We start from the raw sequence: 9,547 nt of genomic DNA, 5'->3' as shown, positions 1-9,547 counted from the left end.
GGTGACCACTCCTCAGGTTTGTCATAAAACCACCATGTTATCTACTATGTTGCTACGTTTCTCAGTTATTGCATTTACATGCGTAATGATGTACAGATTGCCAGACGGTTGTCCCTTTGATTGATTTGGTTCAAAATTTGATTGGTTGATCTTGGAAATTGTAAAGTGAAGTTCACTTTAGCTATTTAATCAAACATTATCTATCTGGCTGTTTATATTTTGTAACTATCCTCCATAATATCGTCACAATACTTCAAGATATTTAACCGCATTCAGAATTTCAAATAAGGTTGTGCTAATAGGAACTGAAGATTGCATTTCATTTCATTTTAATATGCGTATAATTTAATGTTTTCAAAAGATAAATATTCGATTCCATTCATTCGTAACTCTAGTTTAATAGTCAGGCTTTCAAAATTAAAAATAAATCAGGCTTCTAAAAATTTCAATTTCAGAGCCATGAAAAAAAATTGCAAAAAAAGGACCCATTATAAAATGCAAATAGAAATATGCAAAAAATTTGGTGAGAAAAAAATAACTAATACTAAATGCATTAAAGTGGGTTGAAAATGAGCCATTGATTAAAATTGAATAAATGATGTGATGAATGAAATTTCTGCAATTAAAGTTTTAAAAAAAGCTAAGCAAAATAAAAAGATTTTTTTTTTTTTTCATATTTTAAAATAGTCAATTTAAGCCCATTGGATGAATTTGATAGTCGAAACATGCTATTTATTTTTCTTGCTTTAATGCAAGATTGAAAGTCATGATTCATCACTCTAAATGAATCAGTATTTAATAAGTATATTCTTATATATATTACGAGAAACGAAATTAATTGTAATTAAAAAGTACGCCCTTCTGTCTATTTTGAGAAAATATGTAAAAAAGAAAAAAGAGGGGTTTTTTTTTTAATCTCATGAGAATAATTCTTGATATTGCATACAGACGAAAAAATTTAATGCTCTTTGCTGAGAATATTAAATAAGTTGAAGTAACTCTTTGCAATATGTACTATTTTTAAAAGCAAAAAAAAAAAAAAAGGATTATTCACCGATTAAAACAGTGCCAAATACCACTGCATTTCTTTGCGTGGTTCTTATGGTGGTTCAGGAGCGCCCAAGTCCACAGAAAGCTTAATTCTTCTCGTGTTGAAAGTAAATGAGAGACATATGTAGTGAATAGCTTATAAGCCAGTTAACAGAGCGAGTTCGCAAATTGTACAGACTAAGTCTATGACAATGGACACCGACGTGCTCTGATTGGTTTAAGTCTTGGCATCTTTTTGGCAATGTTTTGCACTCATAATAGAGAAATTTTCGCTTATTTGGCTCAAACCTTGTACCTTTCATTAGTTTTATGGAAGATGTTACGTCATGGCATGCAAGAGCGCCACCTACAACAAATGTGATCTTGTTCATTCGAATGCTGTAACCCGTTGAAAGCGGTTGCACAAAATAAAGACTACATAACGTCATCCGTATTTTCTTCTAATACATCCATTTTTAATCGACGATAACATTGGTCAAAAGCGAGCCGGAGCAAATACCATGGATAAAAAAGTTGAAAAAAGCGATGACCGAGAAGCGGTTTCAGAAAAGAAACTAAATAAACTGAAAGGCTCGATAAAAACTACTTTGAAAAGAATCGAAAGTTTTAGTGCCGAAAAGTCAGCTTCGAAAGACATTAACGCAATGGAATTAGAAGTGAAATTAAGGAAACTTGGACAATTGCAAGCACAGTTGGACAAGATATCCGAACAATATTGCGGTATTGAAACGTCGGAAGATATAGAAACAATCCTAGAAGATATTGATCAAATAAATATACGGATTGAAGAAACAGAGGTAGGTCTGAAATTGCTATTAAATTCAATTAAAGATGAATTTAAAATTAACCCTGTTTCAAAGGATAATGCAGTAACTAAAATCCGACTACCGGAAATTCCATTACCAGAATTTTCTGGAAAAATAGCTGATTTTGCAAATTTTAAAAATTTATTTGTTAATTTAATTAGCAACAATGAGCAATTAAATGATTCTCAAAAGCTGTATTATCTCCGTGCATGCTTAAGAGGAGAAGCTAAATTATTAGAATCGTCTAGTGATAACTTTCAATCACTCTTTAAAGCATTATCAGATCGTTATGAAAATCAACGTCAATTGATAGACTCTCATATATTAGAAATAATAAATTTTGAGAAAATTCGTAGCGAATCTGCTAAAGAACTGTGTGCCTTAATAGACTGCGTTAATAAAAACATCAGAGCGTTAAAGGCTCTTACATTCGAACAAAATAAGCTATCTGATTTAATGCTTGTAAACATCATTCTACAGAAAGTAGATAAAGAGACAAGGAAGCAATTCGAGCTTTCTCTAAATACGGCAGAAATTCCTACATTTGAAAATTTGATGAAATTTCTAGAAAAGCGAAGTTCTTTGTTAGAAAGTATTAACCGTATTCCTAGTAAATACGAACGTCCACAAAATACGAGCATATTTAAAAGAGCAAAAACACTTATAGTTAATAATAAAAATTCCAATGCTAAAGCTTGTATTTTATGCAAAAACTATCACGCACTATTTAGATGCGTTACTTTTCAAAATATGTCTATCGATGACAGAAAGAACTTCGTTAGGAATAACAAATTATGCATTAACTGTCTTAAACCTCACCCGGGGATCTGCAAATCAAAATATTCTTGCAACATTCCAAGTTGCGGTAAAAGGCATAACTCACTCATACATGATGAGTCAACTGAAAATCGCGCTACCACTTCAGATTCAAGGGCACGGGCGAGCGAAAGCCAAACAGATGCAGAAACGAAACCGAAACTAAACGTACTAACCGAAGTATCTGCTTTGACGTTGAATCCGAGAGAGACTAAACAGGCGATAGAAGGGAATAAATCAGTTATATTAAACACTCTTCTTATTTATGTGAAAACTGCAGATGGTCGGAGAGTTCAATTAAGAGGGCTCTTAGACAATGCTTCGACTTTATGTATTCTTCGAGAAGATGTAGCTAGAAAATTGGGAATCAAACTAAAATCAATAAAACAAGGTATAACTGGTATAAATGGAATTACGCAGTTTATTAAACACGCTGCTAACATTGAAGTATCAAATCGAGATTATTCATTTTCACACATGGTGAAATGTTCTATTCTTCCTAAAATAACCGATGAGATTCCTGTATCGAAATTAAATATATCTGCATTAAATATTCCCTGTTCAATTGAACTAGCTGATTTCAATTTCCACACACCAGGTCAAATTGATATACTATTAGGAAGTGAGCTATTTTTTGAGATTTTAAAACCTGAGCAACTTCGTCTGCAAAATGGAGATGTAATATTACAAAATACTAAGTTTGGTTATTTAGTTACAGGCATTCTTCCCCAGTTACCTCAAAAAGCCAATTGTTATCTCGTAAGTGAACCAAATTTAGATGAGGCAGTTAAACAATTTTTTGAATTGGAATCATTGCCGGATAATGTTAAAGAAATAACAAAGAGTGAAGAAGAAATTTATTGTGAGGAGCATTTTGTTAAAACCTATAAAAGAGATAAAACGGGAAGATTTATAGATCAGTTACCCATAAAGGAAAATGCCGAATCATTACTAGGAAATTCCAAAGAAAATGCAATCAAGCGCCTAAATGGTATCTAGAATAAATTAAACAAAAATAATACTATGGAAATCTTATATAAGGAATTTATGCAAGAATATGAGAGTTTAGAACACATGGAGGAGATAAAAATTGAAGATGATAGCAATGTGAACTATTACATTCCCCACCATGCGATATATAAACCTGAGAAAACGTCAACTCCCTTAAGAGTGGTTTTTGATGCTAGTGCAAAAACAACAAGTGGATATTCTCTGAATTCCATTTTACTAAATGGAGGTATTATTCAGCAAGATCTTTTTTCCATAGTAAGTAGATTCAGAAAGCACAGATATGCATTTAGTGCAGATATTAAAAAAATGTAAGACAAATACTGATCGATCCCACTCAAAGAGACTTACAGCGTATTGTCTGGAAATCAAGTGCTGATGGTCCAGTGAAGATTTACAAACTGTCTACAGTAACCTATGGAACAGTTTCTGCGCCATTTTTGGCTACCAGGACTTTAAGAGCTTTAGCAGATGAGGAAAAAAAGGACTTTCCTAAGGCTGCAGATGTGATTTGTTCTGATTTCTACATGGATGACATTCTGTCAGGTGATGCAACGCTAGAAGATACTAAAAATCTTCAAACCCAGATTTCTGAACTCCTCGGAAGAGCTGGATTTGAGCTTCACAAATGGGTCGCTAATAACTCTAATTTACTACAAAACCTGTCTACCACATCCTATTCATTTTCGAAAGAACAAGGTGTTAGTTCTGTAAAAACATTAGGTATGTTTTGGGATCCAAAAGAAGATTGCTTTACATATAAGGTAAAGATCAAGCCTAAGGACTCTTTTTCAAAAAGGGAAGTGCTGTCAGAAATAGCGAGTCTTTATGATCCACTTGGACTTTTAGGCCCTCTCATTACAAAGGCAAAAATATTTATCCAAGGACTTTGGAAGATAAAATTGGACTGGAATGAAAAATTACCATCTGATGCAATGACAGAATGGAAAAGGTTCTACATAAAACTCTCGGAAGTAAACAACTTCAGAATTCAAAGGTTTATTCTACTTCCTGATGCAGTTCGCATTGAGATTCATGGATTTTCTGATGCATCAGAACGTGCCTATGCTGCTGTTGTCTATTTAAAGTGCTTCACCCAATCTGGACAGTTTAAAACTAGTCTAGTGTGCAGCAAATCCAGAGTGGCTCCATTAAAGTCGCTTACCATTCCCAGACTTGAACTGTGTGCTGCGTTGCTGTTATCTAGATTAGTGAAAAAGATAGTTCCAATTCTGCAATTGCCCATTGATGTTATCTCATTGTGGACAGACTCTACTATTGTTTTGGCGTGGATCGAGACTGCGCCCTATAAGCTAAAAACATTCGTCAGCAATAGGGTTGCGGAGATCCAAACCCTCACATCAGATTGTCATTGGAAGCATGTAAGTAGCAAAAACAATCCTGCTGACATTATTTCTAAAGGATGCAGTGCAGATGAACTCATAAGAAATAAAATGTGGTTTGCTGGTCCAGATGAACTTACTGATGAACCAGTAGACAATCAATCCATGCAGGATTTTGCTTTTGCTGATGAACTAAAATGTGTTGTGACTCTAAACATTAATGACTCTAATTCAAATTTTTATGATGAACTCTTTAATCATACAAATAATTTCATAAAACTAATTAGAATAGTTAGCTTTATTTTCAGGTTTATTAACAACACTAAAGCTAAGGAGTCTCGTAATAAGATAAGTAAATATTTAACTACTGAGGAGCTGCAAAAAAGTACTGAATATTTAGCTAGTGTAGCTCAGTTGAGTGAATTTAAATCAGAAATAGATGCACTAAATAAAGGTAAAAATATTTCTAAAACAAGTAAGTTAAGATCTTTAGATCCATTCCTAGATGAAAAAGGATTACTTAGAGTTGGCGGTAGACTTAAAAATTCTGACTTGCCATTTGAATCTAAACATCAAATAATTTTACCCAGTAAACATACATTCACTAAGTTACTTTTTGAGCATGTACATCAAAAATGTCTACATATTGGTGCACAAGGTTTGTTACATCAAATTAGACTACAATACTGGCCCTTAAATGGTAAAGGTATTGCAAGAAAAATTGTCCATGATTGTATTAGATGTTTTAGGCAAAGGCCTAGGGTGTTAGACCAGTTAATGGGAAATTTACCTTCAGAAAGAGTAACTCCTAGTTCTCCATTTTTAAATTCTGGTGTAGATTTTTGTGGTCCTTTTCAAATAAAGTTTAAAAACCAAAGAAAGGGAATATATTCAAAGGTTTATGTAGCGATTTTTGTATGTTTGTCAACTAAAGCTATTCACCTAGAAACGGTAACAGATTTGACGACTGAAGCTTTCATTGCATCTTTAAAGAGACTCTGCGCCCGTAGAGGCCGCATTGCAACATTGATGTCGGATAATGCATCTAATTTCAAGGGTGCAGCTTCAGAATTAAATCGCTTAAAAAAACTAGTTTGTCAGACTAATGAGACTTTAGCCAATTACCTATCCGCAGAATCAATCCAATGGAAATTTATTCCCCCTTCTTCTCCCAATTTCGGAGGCTTATGGGAAGCAGGAGTAAAATCATTTAAACACCATCTTTATAGAACTTTAGCTAACAGTAAAACAACTATTGAAGAATTTGAAACAATAGTAATTCAGATTGAAGGTATACTTAACTCACGTCCCTTAATTCCATTATCAGATAATATTAATGAATATGAAGTTTTAACTCCTGGACACTTTATCATTGGACGCCCAATAACTTCAATACCTGAACCGGAAATTGTAGACATTTCTGACAATAGGTTGTCGCGCTGGCAATATACTACCAAATGTGTTCAAACAATTTGGAAACGCTGGAAAATTGACTATTTGAACCACTTACAGCAAAGAAATAAGTGGCAATTCAAAAAAAAAAATAATGTTAAGGTCGGATGTTTAGTATTGTTAAAGGAAAATGATTTGCCTCCTTGCAAATGGGCAATGGCTAGAATTTTAGAGATAATTTATGGAAATGAAGGCAGAGTAAGAGTTGTTAAATTAAAAACTAACACAGGTATTTTTACACGCCCTATTTCAAAAATTTGTCTCTTACCAACAAGGGATAACTTTGAAAATTAAAATAGTTAAGATAGTTGTATATATTGTATGTACATAATAATTTTATTTATATCATGTTTAATATATAAATTTAATATATATAAATTAATTAATATATATTTTGCAATTTTGTTGTTCACTTGTAAATATTTCATCTGAATAGTTTATTTATTTGGTTTTAGAAAATGTAAGCTAATTGTATAATTAAAAGTGTTTTGAAATCTTGCATATTTCAACGCCGGGCGGAATGTTACGTCATGGCATGCAAGAGCGCCACCTACAACAAATGTGATCTTGTTCATTCGAATGCTGTAACCCGTTGAAAGTGGTTGCACAGAATAAAGACTACATAACGTCATCCGTATTTTCTTCTAATACATCCATTTTTAATCGACGATAACAGAAGATATGAGTGAATATCAACACGATCTAATTCTTATTAATATAATTATTTTCTCTAAATATTACTAGTAATACTACTAATACTAATTAATAATAATAATAAATATTACTAGTAATACAAGTAACTAATGTTGTTTATGCGCAGAAGTATAAAAACTATTTGAAAGTAATGACTCAACATATGATGCCGCAATTAAATAATTCTAATTATTCTATGATTTTCGTGCCTTTATTAGATAATTTATGCAGTCATTGAAACTTGTTGCTGAACGTTTGTTACTTTCCCATCACCAAAATATGGGGAGATGATTACTTAATGCCCAAAACGTATAAATATGTCTTTAACGGAATATGTGATTTCGTAGCTAATTTTTTTAGTTATATCAAAATAATATTAAGAAGAAACACAGAAAGAAAATTTTTTAATAAATTGTAATTTTTATATTTCCTAAATTTAGGTTCCAGATTAATAACACATGTAAACCGTAAAAAATGGGGGTGGGGGATAAATCCACATATTTTATTTATTTTCATAAAAATATATTTCGGTATGGGATCTTTTTGGCAAAACATTGCCAAAAAGATGCCAAGGCTTAAACCAATCAGAGCACGTCGGTATCCTTTGCCATAGACTTGGTCTGTACAATTTGCGAACTCGCGTTAACAACTACGCTACCCGAGCAATTGCTTTTGTATCATGGTCATGTTACTGGGCTGCGAACCACAAGGTCCCAGGTTCTATCCTCGCTCGTTCCAATCTGCCACACATGCTTTTCAGTAATTGATATGGACTGCGTCTTCACTTGGCGTTATTTAACAGTAAGTACTTGGTACTTATATATGAATTACTATCTTCAAGAGTTGCTGGTGATTTTATTTTTAAGTATTTTTTTTAAATTTGTTCCTGTTTTGGAATTCTAATTTCCGCATGTCAACTCGTTAGTATGTGTAATGCTAAAATGAATCGGTTCCTAAAATTGTAATCCTTTTTTACATTAAAGAAATAATAAAAAATGCCGACAAATTATTTCTTTTTTTTAAGTAATATTTTTAGTTAAATTAATTAATATCAAAGAATTGTGAAATATTTATAGTATCTATTTCAACCTGAATTTTTAAAATGAAACTTTATAATTTCGCTCAAATTTTTTTGTTAAGAAATAAGTACCTATTAATAAAAAAATTTACTAACTATAAGAGATTTAATTTTTCCTTATTCAGACTGAATAATTTTTGATAATAAAATAGCAAATCATATTGTAGCACTTTCTTTTCCTCTTATTTCATTCAACAGTGAAAAAAAATTGATGCACGGAATAAATTACATGGATAGAAGTAAAAAAGTAAGGTGTGGCAATTACTGCAATTTAGAAAAGAATAGGAAACAAAAATTACATGCGTTTGTAAAGACATATAGTAATTTGTTTTTGAAACTTGGAAAGAAAAAAAGAAGCTTTGATTAAAAAATGAAAGTGAAATAAAATTTATTAGTATTTTAAAATAAAATTTTACTTTGAAAAATGTATCAGATGGATTTCAAAATATAATAAAAAAATGTTGAATACACTCATAAAGCTACAACATTTTGAATACTTATTGCTTTAAAAGATTTGGGAATTTACTTTCCTTATTGATATAATTTTGAATATAAAAATATATTTGAAAGATTATTAGGACAATTTATTTGTTCTTGTATCGAAACAAGGCATGTAAAATTATTTCCAATCCCTTCATATAAAATTCAATATATTTAAACAATTATTCCTTATATTTAAGCAGTTATAAAACGTAGTAATGTTCTAAACTATCTGTTTATTAAAAATATTTCATAAATTAATTGCGCTGAAAGCCAATGATGTTGTAGCGGTTGGTTATGAGCGAGGGTTGAACCTGGGACCTTGTGGTTCGCAGATGAGTAACAAGACAAAAGCAATTGCTTGTGTTTCGTAGCTGTTATCTGGTTTATAAGCGTTTCACCACAGTACTGTCAATGGCAGTTTGTTAAATTGGCAAACGAAATAAAATTTAAATTTTATCAAGAAAGTTATTAATGGAATAAAAATTTTCAATATTGGCAAATTATATCTAATAAATGCAAAAAGTTGTTTAAAATTCTTGGATGAAAATTCTGATGCAGTTAGTCACCACTGGATATTTATTTGATTGGAACGTTCAAGTGCAATTACATCACTAAATACATAAATAAATAAATAATCTCTGACATTTTTTATGAAAAGGCTGTGCTCAAAAGCAGATAATACAATTCAAAGTATCACATATCTTATTTATGATTTCCATATTAAATGTAGATATTAGCTTCTAAAAATATAGTTCGTAATGCGAAATAAACTTGTTTAAGAAAAGTGAGTTGCCATCGATTTTACTAAAAAAATATAG

This window comes from Argiope bruennichi, chromosome 6 (assembly GCF_947563725.1).
Source record: "Argiope bruennichi chromosome 6, qqArgBrue1.1, whole genome shotgun sequence".
NCBI classification, from domain to species: Eukaryota; Metazoa; Arthropoda; class Arachnida; order Araneae; family Araneidae; genus Argiope; species Argiope bruennichi.
This window is presented reverse-complemented; position numbering follows the sequence as displayed.